This window comes from Papilio polytes, unplaced genomic scaffold, assembly GCF_000836215.1.
Source record: "Papilio polytes unplaced genomic scaffold, Ppol_1.0 DF821956.1, whole genome shotgun sequence".
NCBI classification, from domain to species: domain Eukaryota; kingdom Metazoa; phylum Arthropoda; class Insecta; order Lepidoptera; family Papilionidae; genus Papilio; species Papilio polytes.
In genome coordinates this window covers 928768-951832 of record NW_013527248.1, presented here as the reverse complement: position 1 = coordinate 951832, position 23065 = coordinate 928768, and the positions used below count along the sequence as shown (strand labels likewise).

Sequence of the window (23065 nt, the reverse complement as noted above, 5' to 3'; positions counted from 1 at the left end):
ATTCGTCTTATCATCATTGTTCATTATAATAATTCTTTAATCCCTGAACTGTGCTAATTGCCTTTAGAATGAGTTCATTAAGAACTCAACAACGCTTAAGAATGAATTAATATCAGAGGCCTCAATGAAAAATAATATTGAGATGAAATTTCTCTCAAGCGTAAAATACGCCAGCTCTAAAAGCTAGCCTTTTTTCTAAGTACCCAAAGTTATTTATTATTTCATTGCACTAACATTTTGCATGTTTACAAGTAGTTTTATCAACCAGATAAAACTAATAAACAAATTAAAATAAAATGTTAGACGTAGCATTATAGGATTACTAGCTTTCGCCCGCAACTCTACCGCGTGGAATTAAAAAAGTGAGTAGCCTATGTGTTCTTCCAGACTATCCTCTACGACTATGCCAAATTTCATCGGTATCCATTCAGTCGTTTAGGCTACAAACTCTACAAAAAATCCATCTATATAAAATATCGCATTTATAATATTAGTAAGATATAGCATTACGTTATTGTACAATTTTATATAGCAAATATAGGTATATAATATTTTACTATACAAAATATAATGTTCTTATAATCTATATTATTATGTAATAGTAGAAAATAAAATAAATGTTATTCAAGTATTATACAAAAGGAAATAAGTAAAGTGAACTTGCTTATGAATAATGAAAATCGCGTGGGCGAATACAATGTCTATCAGCATCAACACATAGCACTTCTCAGGGAAACTATTTATCTAAGAAGTAAAAGATGGAAAGGGAAAGTGAAATTGTCGGGGTATGGGATATGAGAAATATTTTTTGTGCGTCCTCTTCTCTGTTTAAAGGTAGGCAACGCATCTGCAAATGTAGATATCTATTGGACTACTGCTTTTTATAATATAAGGTGGCAAAGGAGCAAGATGCCACCTGAATCCACCGCAATGGAAGGTGACCTTTGCCCATAAACATCCGCAATTGCAGATGCGTTGCCTACCTTTAAACTATTTTGGGGAATTTCGGTGACCTCTGATTTGTTTGTCAAGTTTTAAAATACGTCGTAAAGAATGATTACAATATTTTACATATGTGTTATTAACTTTTAATTCGATAGTGTATAGTTTGAGAAAAGACTAATTAAAAAAAATAGATTTTTTATCTACTTAGTTCATATATATCATAAAAAAAAATTCTACTGAAACAAACACCGTCGAATTAAAGGCTAACCTATAAGTTGAAACTGACGTGGTTTTTACAAATTATAATGTTCGCAAGATACAGGTTTCTTACTAAGGGTTTACATCTTACTTCTTACTAATATTATAAATGCGAAAGTTTAGATGGATGGATGGATGGATGGATGGATGTTTGTTAGCGTTTGTAGCCTAAACAGCTGAACGGATCTCCATGAAATTTGGCACAGATTTAGAGCATTGACGATGGCCTAGTCACCCCGTATTAGGGTAGGCTCAGAGCCCCTCGGTGGGGACGTATAGTGAGCTGGTGATGATTAGAGCATAGTCGGGAAGAACACATAGACTACTTTTTATCCAGGGAATAGTTACGGTTCCCGTGGGATTCATTAATTTAGTTTTTTAATGTTACTCGATCGTTCTGCAACGGTTCAACATATACTATTGAAATTTGGCACAGATATAAAACAAAGTCTGAAGTACACATGGGATAAGCTTCATCCCCGAGAAATGTCCGGTTCCCGAGGGGTACGTAGCTATTTGTAATTTATATAGTTCGTATGTTTTCTAATACTACGCGGACGAAGTTGCGGGCGACAGCTCGTAGTTTATAATTTCTTTTAAAAAATTAGCATTTGTTCTTCCTCCTTTATTATTTCGTACTAATTGTACCTAATCATTCACTTAGAGATCATAAACGTACGTAGTATAGAGGCAATTCGAAGAAGCTTTACATTTACAAGCAAAATCCCCAATAGAATGCTTACTTAAAACAATTATGTTCTTGTAATTTTGTAAGGGAGTAACGTAATGTTATACTCAAGGTACACAATGGATTCGACTAATAACAGTAAAAGATCACGATTATGTGTTTTGAAGATCCTAATGTTCTAAGCAATTTCTATTTTGGCAACAACAGTCAACGGTCCGTAACCGAATTGGATTAGATTTCGAATCGTGAATGTTCTTTTTTCAAATTGAATTTTTTATCCGAGAAATTGAACGTAGATTTGAAAGAGCCAAAATTAAATTACACTATTTAATAATTAAGAAGTTTTTATCAGGATAATACTTCTTTATTTTACATAAATTGATTTTTAAGTTCAGTTTAAATAATCCTTAACTGCAGTAGAGATCGCAAAAAAAAATGATTATATAAGTCGAAAATTATCGCTAAAATGTAACAATAGAATTCCACTGCGCCTTAATAAAGATTGCAGTCTCTATATTGTCAAAATGAATGAAAGAGATGTCTATACATATACTAGAGCCACAGCAGTGAATTCCCACACTAAGTGCGTTTTCCATGTTATTTAAGTCCTCTGCTACGTTAATGTAACACGGAGTAATATCCCTCGTAATGAGCTCGGTTACAAAGATTTAGTAACCCAGTTAAATGTAATACGGTGATATTGTAAGTCATAAGAAATTATTTGAGAGTTCCACGTACTGGTATTGTCGCTTCGGTGATAACTAAGGGCGACACTCAGTGATAATTTTTTATACTAACTGCTACATCTAGACTTTGTTGAATTACGGCAGAATATTAAAACGCAATTTAAAAACTTTGCTAAGTAAGCGCCGATCACAATCTAATAAATTTCAGATTTTTTTTAACACTGTTTTTATATAAATATCATTTCAATACTCTACTGTTAGTGTTTTTTTATATATATTAATTCCGAGTACGGTTATAAAACTTAATATTGGAAGAATAATTGAATTTGTTAAACACAGATTTTCTTAAAAACTATAAACACATATCTTCATCCTAATAGGTGTTTATATGTATATGTTAGGAATTTATGTGTGTCTCCTACTTTTTATTTCTTTGATCGACTTCCCAAAAGAAGGAGGTACTCAATTCGTCTGTATGTTTTTTTTATGTGTGTTACGGTATAACTCCGCCGCTAGTAGACCGATTATGATGATTCTTTTTTTTATCCGAAAGGTAGTGCTTGCAGGTGGGTCCCATTTTTTTGGTGAATTTTTTTACCATAATTCCATAGTGTTTTTGTATAGGTTTATGCTTTCTGTTTTCAACATGTATATCGTTAGTTGATATTCAATTTCTTAAAATTAAAAGAAAATAAACGAATTACAGATGGAAATAGAGTTCCAGTGTTTGAGTGTATAGTTGTTTTACAGCAATTTACATAAAAGCGTAAGCTTTCATAACTTTGAAAGTTGTTACCGCGTTCGCAGTTACTGTTTCCTCTAAACACCTTTCTATTATGAACTTGTGACGTCATTCATTTAAATTTATTTTAACACTAGCTGTTCCCATGCGACTTCAGCCGCATAAAATTATGAAAATTTTATTGGAATCAATCGAAATGACATGGGATGACGACAAACCACGGCAATCTTGATTCCTTGATGTTGGCAACTTGTAGCTAATGGTCCCTTTCCCACATCACGGTTTTTATCCAATTTATTTACCCCTTAAGTTTAATAGCGTGAAAATATATAGCCTAAGGCGTGACGTAAGTGTAGGGCTTTTTATTAAAAAAAGAGTTATTCGAAAATATGCTGTGATTGCTGACATTTTACGTCACAAAGTAGTGTGTGTTTACGCTTTATTATATTAGTATAGATTGTGTTATATTTAGCTTCCGTTCTTGAGTTTCTAAACTATTGAAAATATGTTTATTTAATAACATAAGTTAAATTAAATTTTTGCAACGCAGATGCCGCATAATTATCATGACATTTTAAAGTCAGTAGATGGCGCTACTTTCAATTGTTAAAATTATTTTGATATTATATTTTAATTGAGGATCGAAAATAAATTAAAATTAAAATTGGTTTATTTTTATTTATGAACTAACGATGAAATATTTATAAAGATGAAGAAATCCGCAAAATTATTTACTTAATAAAAAAATAAACTCAAATATCGAATGTTAAAAACTATTTTGTAAACTTAAAGCTCGTATTTGTGAATAAAATCTGTTGGAATCTTTGCTTAGTAGGTCGTAAAAGCTCGACCTGACTTGTAAGATATTCAAGTGTTCTCACACCTGTAGGTAGTACCGAGTTACTTAGCAGAATCATGTGCGCTTTTTTACGGTCGCTATTTTGTTTACGACACTACTAATGTACAGAGTATAAAAATAACAGAGAGTTTATTAAATGCAACACGTATTTTTTTTGATTTATAATATTTGAAGTAACAAATACGACACAAGCATATAATATTTATTCTTTAATAAAATCTACGTTTAAATTATCAAAATTTCGAAAATGAAATTATTTTTTTCTGTGAAACAATATAATTAAATAATCTACTAGGGGACATTCATTGGTTTTTTACTAATGTACAAATGATCCGCAATAGTATTTACAGTTAGTTTTGTTTTTTAATCTAAGAAAATATTTGATACAAATTATCTCTCTGTGCATACATTACTCTGTATTATCTTGTACACAAGTTTGCGCTCATATCATCAATTGTAACAATATGAAAGGCGAGCGACATAGCCAACAAATGACTCCATTAACCTCATGCTTTATCTTCGTTTATTCAGCATGACACATAAATATTTTTAATATTATAAAACCATCCATATTTATAAGTTCACGGTATTTATATTGAACAAGCGGACGCGTGAAAAGCCCAATAAATGCAGGTTGGATAAAATGGCGACAGGTTACTGGTGTGACTTGTAATACAAGATTGCCTCTAGCTTAAGCGACAGATCTACAAGTCCATCATAAGACCTGTCGTATTGTATGGATCTGTATGTTGGACCACCAAAGTTGCAGGATGAAAGGAGATTGCATGTAGCTGAGATGCATATGTTAGGATAGAAGTGTGATGCGACAAGAATGTAAGAATGTGTATTTCTAAGTACCAGCAGGATTTGAATATTAAGACCTTAGGCTCTTTAACACTAGCAGAAGCAGGTAAATAACATAATGCATGTAAAATGAAATTGTAAATTGACTGTCAATGTATTTATATTTGTCAGGGCTAACTTACCTTAACAAAGGCGGGCCCGCCCTGCAGACGGGCCCGCGCGTCTTTTCTGCTTCCCTTCTCCTTTGATTACAGCTGCACCTGAAATATACATATATCAGCAAATAAATACGCAGTAATCTGGGGACCTACCACGAAAAATTTGTAAGAAAGTATTCGTAAGTCATCTGCATGACATTTACAGGAGTTTTCTTTCTTTCTAGCTTTCGTAAATTGCAATAAACTACAAAGGTAATTGCTTTAAAAACTTTGAAATCTAGTATGTTTCTAGAACCGTAGCTAATTAGAAATTATTCTTTTAAGATTGCTCTTTAAAGTGAAACTAACCATGTGTATGGTAATCTTTACTAACATTATAAAGAGCAGAGGTTTGTATTTTTGTATATATTGAAAAAACTCAGAAACTTCTAGGCCGATTTCAAAAATTCTTTCACCATCAAAAAGCTACGTTATCAGTGAATTACATAAGCCATTTTTATAAGATTTTAATTTCTCGCGGGCGAAGTCACGAGCCACAGCTAGTTCTAAATTAAAGACAAGGAATTATTTAAAGCCGTGAGTTTGTTCATAACAGGGCAGTGTGTCGCTTGACTCTTGGCAAGTCGCCAACATTCTGAAGTATGCTCACGAGAGTATCGAGACACGAGTTAAAAGTCGCGTTTTCAGTCGCCACTTTTGTTTTTAATGCTTTATTTACTGACGACGTTTTCTTTTGTGACTTACGAATGAGTTGCTGAAAAGACACAAAAAACACAACTCACTCCCATGACTAGAGTGAAAGAGATAGGCAGATATATGAATTTATCTTAGACGGATTCTCTTCTCACTTATTTCATAGCAATCTAGTCTCGCTTTTTCTATACAAAAGTAGATTTCGTATAATTCTAGGTTCATAATCTATATTTATAAAAAAGAATTTCTCTTTCCTTTGGTCATTGTCACACGTTAACGGCAGAATTTCGCTAACTATTTTCTATTGCATTTGTTATTGTTTATGGTTTTTTTTGGTAGAAAAAATTAGAGAAAAAAATGTTAATTTCTTGCGATGTAGATCATAGTCTGAAAGAAGTCCGTTTTTCAATTCTGTTCGGACAGAATCGTTGGCTAAACCTAATCGTTTATAAAATATACATTTAAAATAACAACTACACAACGAAGTAATAAAAATAATGAAGTGATAAATAACGAAATATTTTGCTCAGAAAAAAGGCGGGACGATTTAACATTTTCTCAGTTTTCGGTACATTTAATCTCCGTTCGACCAACAAACGCTTTCAAGATGGTGGCCTTTTTTATTCTTATTTTCTTTCTTTTTTTTCTGTTATATTGTTAACACAGGACGTGACATTAAATGGAGCGAGGTGAAAAATAATATAGTAGAGCCTCGGGCCAGAGATATTACTTCAAAGGGTTCAGTTTCTCCTGCGAGATAAGGCAAAGATAAATTCTTAACTAAAATCTGCTATTAAATTTTAAAAGGCGCTTGCTAAATTAAAATACCTCTAGAAAATATTTTAAATGTTTTCACTGTTGATTGTTCTTTTTATTTTAATGAATTCATTAAATATTCTTCTAATCGCATGTATTCCAAAAAATATAGCTTTACCTAATCTACAACAAACTATGTAACAAAGCGTAGTACTTAGTTTAGAAACAAAAGTTTTTGAACTCTAACATGAAAGTTAACTGAAGAGGAGATTACGGAATCAAATAGCCCGAAAACCAGACTAATCCCATTCTAAACACGTCTCTGCGGTTTGGCAGTCGCCCACAACCCGTACCACGCCAACCACGGATCCACTAACTTCCCGGTAGCGTTTATTCGATTATCGCCGATTAACACATTTTGCTACTTTCTTAAATACAACGCCATCTATTGATTCCAAATATAAAACTTAAATTATAGGAGACGTTAAACGAACGTATTATTTGTAAAAATCTGATTGAAAAGTTATACTCATATAACTGTTGTGCGATTGTCGATTGTTTTGCAGCCAATTCAACTGTTTAGTTGCACAACTAACAATCGAGTAGTGTGCGCACCTCCATATAAGTTCATATGAATCGAAGCAGGACTAAACAGTTATGCAATAGTTAGGCAACGGTCAAAGCGTAACTTGAACGTTTTTATATTGCCATGATTCATTTTAATATCCTTTTTAAAAAGCATTTGAAAACAAAATTTAGATTGGCCACTCGAAACGGTCGCAATAACGAGAAATTTACGAGAACGACAAACGCAGGGCAAGAGTGCCCTCACCGCCGCTCAGATGTCGCCACTCGCGACTGATTGATATCCCGCAGTGCTGGCGCTCAATTACACATTATTGCCTTATTAGTTTATTACTAAACAACATTGATTTACGTTACGTTTAAAAATGTACTTAAACATCTTAATATAACAACGCTATCTAAGAAACAGTACAGTTTATATAAAGACTAGCTGTTCCCATGCGACTTGATCCGCATAAAATTATAAAAAAATCATTTTAAACTTCACATTTGTTAAACCAATTGCAAATGTCAAAATGTAATGACATGATGGCAAACCATGGCAACCTTGTTTTTTTGATGTTGGCAACAACTTATGGTCTCTTTCCCACATTAGGGTTTTTATCCAAAATATTTACCCCTAAGTTTAACGGCGTGAAAATATAGAGCCTAAAGCCTGACTCACGTGTAGGGCTTTTTATTTAAAAAAATGAGTTATTCGAAAATATGCTGTGATTGCTGACATCTTAGGCAACAAAGAAGTGCGTTCCTAATGAATCCGATTGTCTTATAACTGTGGTGGAATAGTTTTTTAACTTTCAATCGACCTTGAAAGCAGCTTTACTAATTCATCACCTTTTTCAATGACTTATGCTAGCACTTGTCAGTTCAATTGAGTTTGTCTTTGTCATCAAAGATTAGCAAAAGAAATGCAAATGTAAGAAGTAAATATAATTTCAATAAATGTTCCAAAGGTTTTTTTTTATTCTAAAATAACTCTGACCGTAAGTCCCCGAAACGATTTGTCTTTCTCTCATATTTCCCAAGGGGATGTAAGGTCCCTTTTTTGCAAGTAAATTTTTATTCATCCTCCGATAAGCTTAATAGAGACGGCCTTTGACATGCAGTCTCCGAGATTGTAACTCCTGGAGCTAACTGTGGAATATATTAATATCTACAATAACGATTATATATGATAAGCGGTAATTTAAATTGATTCTGGATAGAACATTCGAGACTAATAGACCAAATAAACTGATATATTTTTCATTTGTGTCATTTTCATTAGGATGAAATCACAAACTTTCATCTAATAACTTAAAATAAACTAAAAATGATCTTCTAATTTGTGGATGAAATCTTAAAAAAACATATAGTAATGTACAAAGTCCTAAAGGACCTCCTGATAGGTAGAATATTGCAAAAGAGTATCCGATTTTGTTTTATTATCAGACCTCACTGAATAGTGGTCGTAAAATTTAGTTAGTAAGGTAGGACAGTAAAAGATACGGACTACTTTACTAACTTTATAGACATATCTTATCGTATATTTTTTCATCAATGAGCAAGAGGACCATTGGTTTATTTTTATAATATAAGATGGAAAACGAGCAATCGGTCACCTAAATCCACCGAAATAGAAAGAAACCGTTGTCCATAAACATCCGCAATTGTCGGAGGAGGAGAAGCACATGAAGAGGACATTTCTCCTTCCTATGCGTCTCCTCCACCGTCAAATCCACTTCTCCTCCCCATCCTTTTCTCTTAAGAAAAATGTGGAAAGGGAAAGGGACTAAAATTAGGCCTTCGGAACCACACTCATCAGACGAAACGCGGAATTACTTCCACTTCACGCTTGTTTTCTGTGTGGTCGTGGTATTGCACCGGGCGAGCCGACCAATTCGTGCAAGATGTTAAAGCGGGCTTTACCACCGGATTCACCGAAATATCGAAGTTAACCCTGCCCATAGACATTCGCAATTATTGATGCGTTGCCAACTTTTAATGGACAGAGATGTACAGAGAAAGGATATTTCCCCTTACATATGCATCTCATCCATTGCTTATTCACTTTCCCTTTCAATTCTTTCCTTGCACGAAAGGATGGGTATGTAAAGATAACTTAAATATTAAATTCTTTTAACAATTTTTCAAACAGTAGTTACGAGTTTCTAAGGAAAATTGTTAATAAATTTGTTTTATTATACGGCTGCGTTTGTTGTTAATGAATAAAAAATAAAAAAATTCCCCTTGACTTTAATTAACCTTTGACTTTAGATCCTTACATTTCTTTAATTAAAACGTTTTTGTTCTTTCGACGTCTAAATCATTTCCTGTGAAAATGTGGAATTAATTCTTTATCGAATAATTGGTTTCTCAATTATATTCCTTAATAGAGAAACTTGTCAAGTTCAGGAACACAAACTAAAATGTATTCTTGGACGGTTCTCGGAATACGAACGATTGTATTACTGAAATGAATAAATAATTAAAGGCAAAAATAACTTCTGAACTGTTGAAATACAGTGTCGAAGTCGGACTACTGAAATGGGATTTTAAAATCTTTAAAACGCATATTTTTTTAAACTCTTGACGCGGTTTAATACGTTTAATAATTAGAATCACATCATATGCTTGTAAACAAACACTGTTTAGTCTTGCTTTGGTTCCTATAAGCTTATTTGGAGGTGCATATACTCGATTTTAAATCGTACAACTAAACAGTTGAATTGGAAAAACAATCGACAATCGCACAACAGTTATGCGATAGTTTAGTCAAAGGCATGCGCCCGCTCTTAGTTAAAAACTTCACCACACATCAATGGAGAGTTGAACATCAATACGTTTTTTAAAAACATTACGTGTATAGGCCAAACAAAAGTTATATTTAATGAAAAAATACAGTATTTTTTCCGTTGTTGACCCCTAACAAAGCTATTTAAAAATAAATGGATTATAATCACGAACTTGGCGAACACAATGGCTATATATTCACAATATTTATGCTGAATGCCGACTAGCGTTTCTTTTGCATATTCCTTACAAATGACTTAATTTAAAATAAGTGCTAGTTTAACATTTATAACATCAATTATGTGTGAAAATAAATTTTTAAGTATTGTATTTAGCACTTTATATTAAATTGCTATAAAATGTGAGTATTTTGTCTCTAAGAATATTCTTCCTTAACACAGATTTAAATGAGAATGGATATAAAAATGTTCAAAGTAAAAATGTAAGATCAAAATTGTTGAGTTCGCAACACGTAAACGCTTGCAAATAATACTTTGGGGGTCGCCTTTGATATCATTTTCGGTTATATCGCTTCATAAATGAGATAAAGCCTCTGGTTGGAGCCGAGAAAAGGATTATTTTATTATATTTAGGAATATAATTCTCCGACCGCTTTCAAAAGGAGGGAAATCTTTTCGCATAAAACCGTTGTTTTATAACATTTAATACTAGCATATATTGAGATATGTAGACCATAAACAACTCGACAGATTTTAAGGCATTACTTTTATTAGACACTAGCTGTTCCCGTGCGACTTCATTCACATGAAATTATGAAAATTGTTTTATTGATTACATTTGTCAAACTCATCAATGACATGATGACAAAGCATAGCAATTTTGCTTCCTTGATGTTGGCAGCAACTTATGGTCTCTTTCCCACATTAGGGTTTTTGTCCAAAATATTTACCCCCAGGTTTAATGGCGTGGAAATATATAGCCTAAAGCGTGACGTAAGTGTAGGGCTTTTTATTAAAAAAAGAATTACTCAAAAATATGCTGTAATTGCTGACATCTTAGGCAACAAAGAAACGTGCGTTTACGCTTTATTATAATAGTATAGAAAGACATGTTTAAGACCTACCAATAACTACGCATAATTTTTCTTCCATTATTGTCTTACGTTGAAGGAAAACATCGTGAATCAATCCGCATATCGGCGAAGAAATTCAAAAACCCGCACTTGACCAGCGTGGTACTTAGGAAAGGCTCCGAGTCCTCAGCGGGGACATATAGTGAGCTGGTGGTGACGATGATGAACGTCTTTTGTATTAAATACTTTAAATCTATTACTAGCTTTGAACAACAAACGTGAGTAGCCTGTGTGTTATTCCAGACTATCCTCTACATCTACACCATATTTCATCGAAATCTATTCAGCCGTTTAGTGTACAAACTCTAACAAACATCCATCCATCTAAACTTTCGCGTTAATAATATTAGTATGATTTATTTAATAATAAATACAACTTCAGACTATCGTAAAATTAAACGACGCATATAAAGAGAGTGCTATCAATTTTTATTGAATTATGAAGTTTAAAGAGCGAATGCAATAAAAATAAGTATATATCAGTACGAATGCAGTGACCAGAGTTATTACTTAAGTTTTCTTTATAGCTAACTTTAACTTGTTATAGCTTGCCATTATGCAACTTAATAGTTATAACTATATACCCGGAGTGCTGTTTGGATGTATTATTTTATTAGTGCATATTTATACTATACTACCTTATGCCACTAACTTTGTCCACGTAAATAAAAAATCATATAATGCAAGTCTGTATTACTCAGCAATAACATAGCTTAAATGGTAAAATAATTTTTGAAATTCGTAAAGCAGTTTTTAAGTTTATCCGTTCAAATAGTTTTTTTTTATATCTTAATTAGTATAGAAGAATATTTGTTATCTTCGAAAACAATTTTATTTTCCAAATAAAAAACAGGAATTACTTTGCTATACAAAATAACTTGTATATTTTAGTAGCTACATGTCACAATAGTATAGTTACATTCAAACTTTATAACGGCTCGAATAACAAGAGAAACTGAATAAAATTGTAATCAACATGAATAAAATACCTGACACAAGTACGGAAGTTTTGAATCTTAATATAACTTATGTGTTCTCTCTTTCAAATTAAAATTATATAACGTTCATCTAGATTTTTTTTTGTTTACAGAACAGAAGTATTTCTAACGAAGTTTCGTGTCCAAGATTCGTTTAAAACTAACACCGCAAATACCTATCTTTGAAGCCAAAACAATTGAAAGCGACGTGCTATGAATCATTGAGATCATTTCCTTGATGGAAACTTCGAGAACCACGCGATAGTGTTTTGTTAAACAAAAAATCAACGATTTTCTGAAATGCTGACATTTCTTTTAAATATGTAACAGGGCAATGATAAGGCCACGCCTAATCTGAATTCAGTTACCTATTTGTAGGCCATCACATTGTAAGCGACGCTTACTAAACGAAGTGTGCAGGATTCATTTCAAAATTTGGTCGTTAGTTTTTTAAATAATAATTTAAAAATGTTAATTCATTTTTACAAAATAATCATAATTTTTTCTATTATTTTACATCCTTACGGTATCATTATTATTAAAGTTGTTTCACCATAAAACTCGAAATAGGGCAACTGAAAAATCAATAATGTTTATGATTTTTTTAATAACCGCGTGAAATTTAACAAACCACATAACATAACATTTTGAGGTTATGAAATTGATTATCTAAATATTAAATCATTCCATAACGTATGTTAAATTTAATCTGTAAATTTAGATTGTTCTATGAATTGTAACAGAATTAACACGTCGAAGGAAAGTTTGGCGTCCTGCGGACGTGCTTCTGGGCTAACAAATTAAGGTTTCCTAACATCCGTTTCATTTTGTACAAGCACGATACGTGCTGGGTCAGTTTTATAAATACGTTATATAGTTTATAACATCGACTGGGTTAGAACAGAAATAAAAGAAGATTAAATCTACTAGTGAAATAATTCGTTACATTAATAAACTACTAAGGATTTTAAGGTTTGATCAATGTTACGAGATGTTACACGGTATATTCGCAACGAACTGCTCGTTGCTCTCTGGTTTTCTCGTAACACATACTAAGCCAATACTCAACTACTCACAATACTCGCCGAGTAACGTGACAGTGTTTTATGTCGCTCAGTGCCCATCTTTAAATAACAGATTCAAAGGAAGCAAATAGTAAAGGAGGAATAAAATAAAGCAATTGTAATTGCATGATTAGAAAGATATAAATGTTCTTTCGAAAAGTATGAGGCGACTAGGCTATAGTGAACCATGCTGGTCAAGTGCATGTTGGTTGACTTCACACATATCTTTGGAATTTCTTCGCCGGTATGTACAGGTTGCATCACGATGTTTTCCTTCATCGTAGGAACGTCTGATAAATTATGTACATATGAAAATTGGAAAAACATTGGTACATAGCGGGAATCGAACCCAAGACCTGTAGATTACCAGTCAAGTGCTAAAACCACTGAGCCACCGACGCTTTTACATATTTAGTAATGACTAATTGCGAACAACTTGGCGTGTATTCGGCGACGTCAATATATTTTGTGACGTCATAATCCTATCATAACTCATAAAGCGTATTTACACAATTTTAAACACAAAATCTTGCCCATAATTTCCTTGTTCAATAATTTTTATTCAATTTACTGACTCCAAACAATAATGTATGTAGATGTGTTCAGCTCTGATCCGGCTCAAAAGTTCAGTCGCTATCCTTGAACAGAGCTACGGCTCAATAACACAATTGGCAGTTAACAATATAAAGATGTGTCATGTAGACCACGAAGTGATCTGCAGTTCATCAAATATATCTTGTATTTTCTACGAGCGATTCGATTTCACTGAGTGTTAAAAGGTACAATTTTTTTTTTTACTTGTAAATAGTGTTATTGTAAAAAGAGCCTATCCCACTATATTGTAAAACGTCTGATAAGAATGGAACCCGTAAAATATGAGATGGAATTATCGGTTTTTGTTTCCTCTCACAGTGACGTCATTTTTAAGCTGTCTGAGCCTCTATCAGCCAGTGTTGGGACAGGCCCTTATTAATTTATTCTATCTAAAGACAATTGACATGCTGATAAGTTACACCAGCTGATAGAAACGTGGTCTCTGGTATGTAGTGAGATACAACGATGAGAGGCGGAACTACGTCGTGCCAAATACATCGTGAGTCAGTCGATCAGGTCACGAGATGTTGCTTTTTATAATTAGATTGATATTTTCGATAGATAGCGCTTGTTGATCCATGATCAATGCACTTTGCGATGTTACTTGAATATCAGAAGTAAGTCAAGATGCAGTTCATATTTATTGTTTATGGTCGGATAAAGTTGAGAACACATTACCTCTAAGAAATTCATTTTAAAGCAAGTATGTTTACAAAACATCTTAAAATGTAATCATCGTGTACTAAAATTAATGTTCATAGTTTCAAACGGCAAATAAATTAAATTAATGCGCTGTTTTCACTATGATACTTAGGAATTTTAAAACTATCGCAAACTATTCGCGCTTTTTCGTTGTTTTCTCGATTTTCAGTTGTGCAACTAAACAGTTGAATTGGCTGCGAAACAATCGACAATCGCACAATAGTGTTAAGTCAAAGTGCGAAAGTTATTAAAAATCACGCCATCTATACTTAAATATAAGTACTAATTACTCTGACTAACATAGTATAGTTTGTCTAAATAAGATAGATTAGTTTGATAAATGACGCATATGAAGTATCGAATTTAATTTGTATAAAGGCAAATGCCGTACTTAATAGACAGGTATAGTAAACGAAACAAACACGCAGTGAACAATTATGAACGATCGATAATTTGTTTAAATAAAATTATCGAACTAAACTAAATTAAAAATTATTATTTTCTTATAAACTAATTTAGAGGACAATTCTAGTCTTGATTATAGTGTAGAGAATTTAGCGATGACAGAAATAATAGGGAAATCCAATTCGATTACGTACGGCTGTAGTAGTAATAAATATCTATTTACTCTAATTATTTGTAACGGTTCTGCGGGTTAATATTAATTTGAGAAAACAGTGATTTTTTTAATTCATAAGTTATAACTATGATTCTATCGATTCCAACTTCTATACGAATAAAAATTGAAAATCGATAAGATTCACGACTGATTTTACACAACCCATCCCTACTAAATTTCAAATAAATTGTCAAACTAATATATCTTATTTAGACAAACTATAGATAGAAACAAAAACAGTTGAAAAGGTGATTAGTAACAAATAATTATAGTTAATGGCTAAGCAAAACATAAATAACGGGCGAAGGATTTTTTCTCACTAAAGGTTGTTTTTGTGATGAGGAAAATGTAATAGTTAAACCCCATAATCTTACCTGCCTAAAAGAAACAAGGTAACATCTTTTCTGTTCCCACGGGGCGCAGTGTTGTGAACTATAGCGACGTACCTAGAAAAAATAAAATATTTGCAACTTAAGAAGGAATTTTCTTGAGCATGTGAACGATGTATTATTGAAATATATGTTGAGAAGTAAATGAAAAAAAAAATACACTCTTTGATTATCATATTTCATATTAATATTACAATAGAACCTCGATAAGTTAAAGTTCAAGGGAAACACAAAATATTTTAAGTTATAGAGGTTTTAAGTTATCAAGGGTCTGTGTTGTAGAGGTTTTTAAGTTACCGAGGTTTGAGTTATCGAGGTTCTATTGTATCATACTATCATATTAATATTAAAAATGCGAAAGTTTTGATGGATGTATGTTAGAGTTTGTAGCGTAAACGGCTTAACAGATTTCGATTAAATTTGGTGTAGGTTTAGAAGATAGTCTTGAAGAACACATAGGCTAGTCACTTTTGTTTTTTTATTTACACGCGGACGGACTCGCGGGCGAAAGCTAGTTAATTATATGATCGAAAGATCTATAGGTGACTACTAGTGCAGTGCCTTGAGTTGCATATTTATGTAAACTTCATCTAATAAAAAAAATTATCGATTCGATTTTAAAATTATTGCTGTCGAAAAAACTCAATAAAAAATGAAGATAACATTGTAATGAAAACATTTAACTATTTATTTAAAGAACATATGCATTACATTTTTAATTATTAAAAAAAACACATTCAAGTACCTTAAATATATAACCATTTTTTTACGTTAATAGCATAGGTTATACAATCTTAATTTTCAAAGTTAAGATTTTGATTTAAAATAAAGTTTAATGACTTTATAATTACCCAAGATAGAGTATGTTCAGAAATTCTACAACTATTCCGGACGCATCTTCTGGGAATACAGGGTAATGAAACTTTCTCACTCAACATTTAACGACCATGCAATAACAATGCTACTAAAGTTTTGAGATTTTATTTACTTTTATGACTATAAAAGAGGAATGAAATTATACAACTGAAAGTACCAGTGACAACATTTTATGACAACACAACAACGTTATAAGTACTCTATACTAATATAATAAAGCGTAAACACACAGTACATTGTGGCGTAAGATGTCAGCAATCACAGTATATTTATGAATAATTATTTCTTTAATGAAAAGCCCTACACTAACGTCACGCTTTAGGCTATATATTTTCATGGCATTATTCTTAGTGGGTAAATAAATTGGATAAAAACCCTAATGTGGGAAAGGGACCATAAGCTACAAGCTGCATCAAGCTAGTAAGATTGCCATAGTTTGTCATCATGTCATGTCATTTTGAAATTTGCAATTGATAATTTGACAAATGTAAACAGCAAAATAAAAGTTTCATAAATTCATACGGATGAAGTCGCACGGGAATAGCTAGTGTAAACTTATTTAAAACCACTCTGTATAACGCTATAATATGCTCTAACAACACTTATACTGTGTTAAGATTGAATGTATATGGCTACAAAGGTAGAAGAAGACCGAAGAAAGTATGGATGGATTGTGTGTAGATATTAAGAAGGGAATTCAGATATGACGGCTGATAGAAATGTATGAAAGAGCAACACATATTGTGCCGACCCTTAGGGACAAGGGCAGGTTGATAATAATATCAGTTTGCCCTGGGTATAGAAAATTCCATCACAAAATCACGTTTCATTTTTATATTTCGTTAGTACCTAATATACTATCGTCCTGTTCGTTCTCTTTAAGAAAAACAGGGTAAAAATATGCGTATCTGCAATTGTTTTTGCACTGTTTATTCTTTTATTTTTCTTTACTTGTAAGCATTTTTCGTTGAACAATATAATTATTATTATCCGAAGTAATTGAATCTTTCCATCTAAGAATCCCGTATCAAGGTTAGAATTAATAAATTTAATAACGTCGGTCTTTGAGTTTTAAATGACAGGATCTGCCAAGTATATTAATTTAAACGTTTAAAACATTTCATTTTTACGTATCTGTTAACATGATTTACGTATTTACATTTTACCTAAGTCATGCTAAAAGTGAGGAATTACATTAAGATATAGGTTGTACTTTGCCTAGTCCGTTGCCCAAATGGTCAAAGATGCCGGTCAAATTACCTCACAAGGTTCTTTGTAATCTAGTTGATCCTTAACTAAATTCATTATTATATCAACAAAATACTCTCTTCGATGTCTCTTAGGATATTTTGTGTTTATTATTTATCGCGATATTAACTTTGCTATTTTAATAAGTTCGTCAACGAAGAAGAATCTAATAAAATAATACTTATTTCGAAATATTTATCTTTGATATTAACATGAAAGACTATACATTTATGACATGAAACCTCTTTCGTTTTATGTATAAAGACAAAAAGTCAATATCATTTAGTCTTTTCTACTACTTATGTCTTCAAATTAATTCCATATGGAAGCTTAATCCATTTATAAAAATGAAAAAAACAAAACACACGAAATATGTTCCATATAGCATTAAACATTAAACAAAAGACGAACACTTAAAAAAACTAAAATACGCTCAAACCACAAAAACCCAAACCGTTCACCTTCACCTCAAAAATCACAACGTAACGATTTAAAACATGTAAATTCTAACTAATTTAAAAGTACAATTTTCGCTTAAAACTATCATTTTATTATTTTAAGAATATAGTTTAGTACATTATTAAATATAAAAAAACGTATAAAAAAACTTACTGTTCTACGCAACAAACTCATCTACACTGTGTTCTGTCACTTCACGCTATTCGCCAGCTGAAATCTATAATAAGAAAACACTCAGACTTGAGGTGCGCGAGTGGGCGTACTAGAAGACATTTTATATTTAATTTTAACTCTATTAACATATCATTTTGTATCTTTACTTTTTTTTCTATATTATAAGGCAGGGGTGACGAAAAAAGTGACAATATTTTTTTAATTTATGTAAAATGCGGTTAGACGAGGCATCGAATTTTGAATGCGGTTATTACGTAATTTTCATGCAAAATGCAAATATTTCACAAATTTTTGTAGTGTTTTTATGATTATCGACGTGCCCAAAATATTATGTGCCACCCCTGTTTTAAACAGCTGGTGGGTAACACTATAAAGTGACAAACGAACGGACACTAGAATCCGCCGAAAAGGCTAAGCGGCTACTGCCCGTAGACATCAGTATGTAGATGCGTTGCCTACCTTAATTGATGGAACAAGTACAAATAAATAGGATATTTCACCTTATGTGTTTCTTCTACTCAATTCACTTTCCCTTCCTACCCTTTTCTAGACGATTGGGAACTGAAAGGATCTCAAAATAGATCTCCGACACATGTCTGGTTCCAGTACACTCTTATATTACTGTATTATGTTTTAATTTTATAATGTGTTTTTAAATTTCAAGTACCAATAATAAAGTCTTAAGTTAAGGTAAACAATTAAACGCCACGGTGTTTTTTTAAAAAAACTAATGAATAATTTCAGCAGTGATGTCGTGAAGCGTGACATTTTAATGAAAAGCAAGAAAGTTTTTCTTAATTAAAAAATTTGTTAACAAAATGTTTCTATTCAAAATTTAATTATAAAAATAAACGTTTCTGTTTTAATAGGGACACTTAATTGTGATTTATTAATTTATGTTTGGTTTATCAACATAATGATTTTGCATAGATTTCTTTCTAGCATTAACACTCATACAGATGGCATCATGTTACTACAAATAGTGTTAGTAAAATAGAAATTTCGTAAATTTTCTAAATGTTTATCTATACTATTGTAATAAATCGTAAAAACACACTTCTTTGTTGCCTGAGATGTCAACAGTTACTGTATATTTTTAAATAATTATTTTTAGTAAAAAAACCCTACACTTACGTTTTAGGCTATATATTTCCACGCCGTTAAACTTAGGTGTTAAATGTTTTGGATAAAAAACCTAATGTGGGAAAGAGACCATAAGTTGCTGTCAATATCATGGAAGCAAGATTGCCAAGTTTTGTCGTCATGTCATTTTGACATTTGCAATTGACAATTTGACAGATGTAAACAATAAAATAATTTTATGCTGATGAAATCGTACGGGAACAGCTAGTTATTAACAATCAATCTCTATATTCTAAAAAGCTATTTAATACCAAACTACAGACAACATCTCGTGACATTCCAAACTTTGTCAATGTTATTAGGAGATAATATAAAAAGATTTTTATCGCTTTCACAAGTTTTGGCACGCGGCTAATTCCAGAAATTATTTTCGTCGATGACAGGTTAAGGGCAGACATTCAAACAGATTAATGCTTTAAGATAAACGCATTAAATTATTTTAATGCATCGTTACAATGTTTTGTACACAGAATATCGTAAAGCAAAAATGTATAGTCTGCTCAGAAACACAATCCTCAACATACTGTGAAATAAAAATTACAGTGGGTAGTTGGTTATAAGTTCAGTTAGCAAAATCAATAAATTAAACCTTCATCATGAACGATTCATGCCATCAATGGCGCCACACAATTTTTTGGGAACCTCAGTGATCACCCAGTTAATTACGCACTAAAAAAATGTAAAGCTATGTATGAGTATTCAAAAAATCAAAAGTATTTGATGGCACGTCCTATTAAACCTTTTTTTAGAATACTGGCACGTTGATACGCCATTTGCCATCGCTGCTCTAGGGACTTTCATTTTTCCAAATATTAGTCGACTATACGTAGTCCTTTTAAGTCTTCTAACGTAGGAGCAATTGTTCTTGAAAATGTTTGAACGTTTATAGTGCCCGAGTGTATTGGGGACGGTTTCGGCATTCCATTATCATGAAGGTCTCGAATTTCCATAGGAGCAAAGGTTAAACGTGCTAACAGTTTCAAGTGAGGTAATGTAGACACTTTTCGATCCAGCAAAATGGCCATCGAAAAGGTTCCAGTACTAAAGTAGGACGTATTTATGTTACCGATGGCGTTATGTTGACTTCTGGTGCACTTTATATAATGTGAGCAAATGGTTGTCTTTTATTTTAAAGAATTTTGAAGATAAAATGTAAAATAAAAGAACGATGGCCAGAAAGGCAAAGAGGATTTCTCATCAAAATAAAATTTATTTTTAAGTCAGTTTATATAGTTTAAAGCTTGATAGATTTTAAGTGTTTTTTGGGCATACTGTTCTAATACTTGGATCTTAAATAAATTTCAAACACAAATTGATTCAGGCAAGTGCATAAATTCGAATTTATTAGTCTTCCTGTTTGCCTACATCCATAAACAATAATAGCCAATAAATTCATATTTCTGTCAAACTCTATTGTCCATGGACCAATTCCAAATACCACAAATATCTGCATGGACACGCGGTGCATTTCTTGTTTCCTTACTCAAATATTTAATATCTATTTTGATGTTTGAAAGTCTTTGCCAGAGTTATCAAAATGGTTCACCTACCCTCTAAAATGTTTAGTAACTCTTCTTTCGTATTTTCAACATCAATCATTTTGCTATAATAAAGTTTATTGACTTTGTATTAACTGAAATTTTTAAATTCGTCAATTTTTAACTTTGATTATTCTGCATTTATTTTATTACCTGGCTATTGTCCAACATTCCAAATCAGTGTAAACAAAGAAAGCGAATTAAGGTGACTTTGGGTTTACAGAATGATTTGCATTTTTTACACAAAACTATAATTTAAAGACTGTCGCTTTGCCATTTTGGCGAATTCAGGTGGCCGCTATCTCGTTTGCCACTTTATAGTATAAATAAAAGAATACGTGCGTGGGGAAGAAGATGATGATGAGACATAAAAGTTAAAATAAGTTTTCTGAACTATCTTAAAACTAAATCAGTTACGAATGTACAAAAATAAACAAACAATCACCGACAACTACTAACCAACCAACCACCAACAACGCCCATGTTAACTATGTTATAAGTTATATTTTTATCTCTGTTGCTTTCTTGTTCTCACAAGAAGTCTAGATTTTTCTTAATTCTGTTTCTAATAGAAGAATACGTCAACATCTATTATGACTTTTAATGTTGAAAAATATAACGAAGGGCGGTAGAGTTTTGAAATATTAATGGTATGAGGTCCGCATTAATTATGTATACAGCAATTTAACTTTTTACGACGTCACATTACACATACTGCCGTGACCCTTGTGAATTAGTTTCGCTACATTAACCTTAGGCCCGCTACACACCTTCAGTTTTAACGGAAATCTCGAACTGTGCAATTAAAACGCAAAAAAACGTAGCAATCACTTACAGTTTACTGAGGGTCTACTAATTTGCGTGACAATTGCGAGAACATATCGTAACGTGAGAGACAAAATGTATATTAAATGTGTTAATGTACATTACTCCCAGCAGAGGCGCTGCAGTCTAATGTAAATTTTTTCCATGACGTTACGAAAACGTTCCTGGATATATTTGTGATACTCTGCTAGTTTTGCCAACACATTTACAATTTGAACTGTACAGTAGAAACTGTGTCAGAACTGTGTGTAGCGGGCTTTATATTTCTCTATACCAAAGATTAGATTTAGATTTTCCGCAAAATTAAAAACCAGAATTCGATTTTCAAACACATCCGTTAACCTAAAAAAACTACAAATTGAACTGAAAAACCTACAGAATAAAATACTTAGTATACCAGAAAAAAATAACGTTTTGTTTGAAAACTCTTAGCTTTAATTAATTCTTAATTGTAGCTTCTGTGAATATTATGCATTATTTATGCAACTAACTGCAGACTTCATATAAACAAACAGTTGGTATACACGTTCCGTACGTTCCTAGACTACTAAACTACTAAATGAATTACATAACATATACGAGTGAACTGAGCTGAAAGCAATAATAAATACACTTTGTATGTCAAATACAAAATCTACCAAAAGCGGAATGTATTTATATTTTAGTATTCAAAGGGAGATATGGTTAGTTAGTACAAGCCTAGTACGTATATGCGTTAGGGCGACAGCCCAGGGCGTCTGAGAGAAAAGGGCGTCACAGGTCTGCGTTACTCGCACATGACACTTATCCTCCCTTCTAGTAGTGAAATCAAAAAGCACGCCGAAATCTCGCCCAGGGCTGACGCCGTTTGTAGGCTTAGTACCAACACTGCTAGGCTATTACGATTAGAAGTAACACAATTTTCTTTATAAAGATAATTTATTTTAAATACGGATTTTTCTTAATACAAATTATGATACAAATATATTTTTATTAAACGAACTAGCTGTTCCCATGCTTCTTCATCCGCATGGAATTATAAAAACTTTATTTTACTGTTTACATGTGTCAAATTATCAATTGCATATGTCAAAATGACATGACATAATCACAAAGCATGGAGACCTTGCTTTCTTGATGTTGGCAGCAACTTATGGTCTCTTCCCCACAGGCTTTTTATCCGAAATATTTAGCCCCTAAGTTTAATAGCGTAAAAATATGTAGCCTAAAGCATGACGTAAGTGTAGGAATTTTTATTAAAAAAACTATTCAAAAATATGTTGTAATTGCTGACATCTTAGGCAACAAAGAAGTGTGTGTTTACGCTTTATTATAATAGTATAGATTTATATTAAACGAATTAACAAAGATATACTAACTACAGTTTAATTTAATTGGACCAGTACCCGCCGTGAGAGCTCGAGGGAAATCAGCGTAGT

At 32.2% G+C, this 23065-nt stretch overlaps 1 protein-coding gene across 2 annotated transcripts in view; it reads right to left on the bottom strand.

Annotated features, from left to right (window-relative positions):
- Nucleotides 1–18180, bottom strand: part of LOC106107692 (RING finger protein nhl-1) — a 37881-nt gene extending 19701 nt beyond the window's left edge. Inside the window, exons 1-3 of one of the 2 annotated variants that reach the window (XM_013288669.1) lie at nucleotides 18121–18180; nucleotides 15370–15441; nucleotides 5165–5242 (exon numbers count right to left, since the gene is read on the bottom strand). The gene's annotated coding sequence lies outside the window, so the exon portion shown is untranslated. The remainder of the gene's footprint in view (nucleotides 1–5164; nucleotides 5243–15369; nucleotides 15442–18120) is intronic. The other variant, XM_013288672.1, reaches the window with a different exon arrangement.
- Between the last annotated feature and the right edge of the window lie 4885 nt (nucleotides 18181–23065).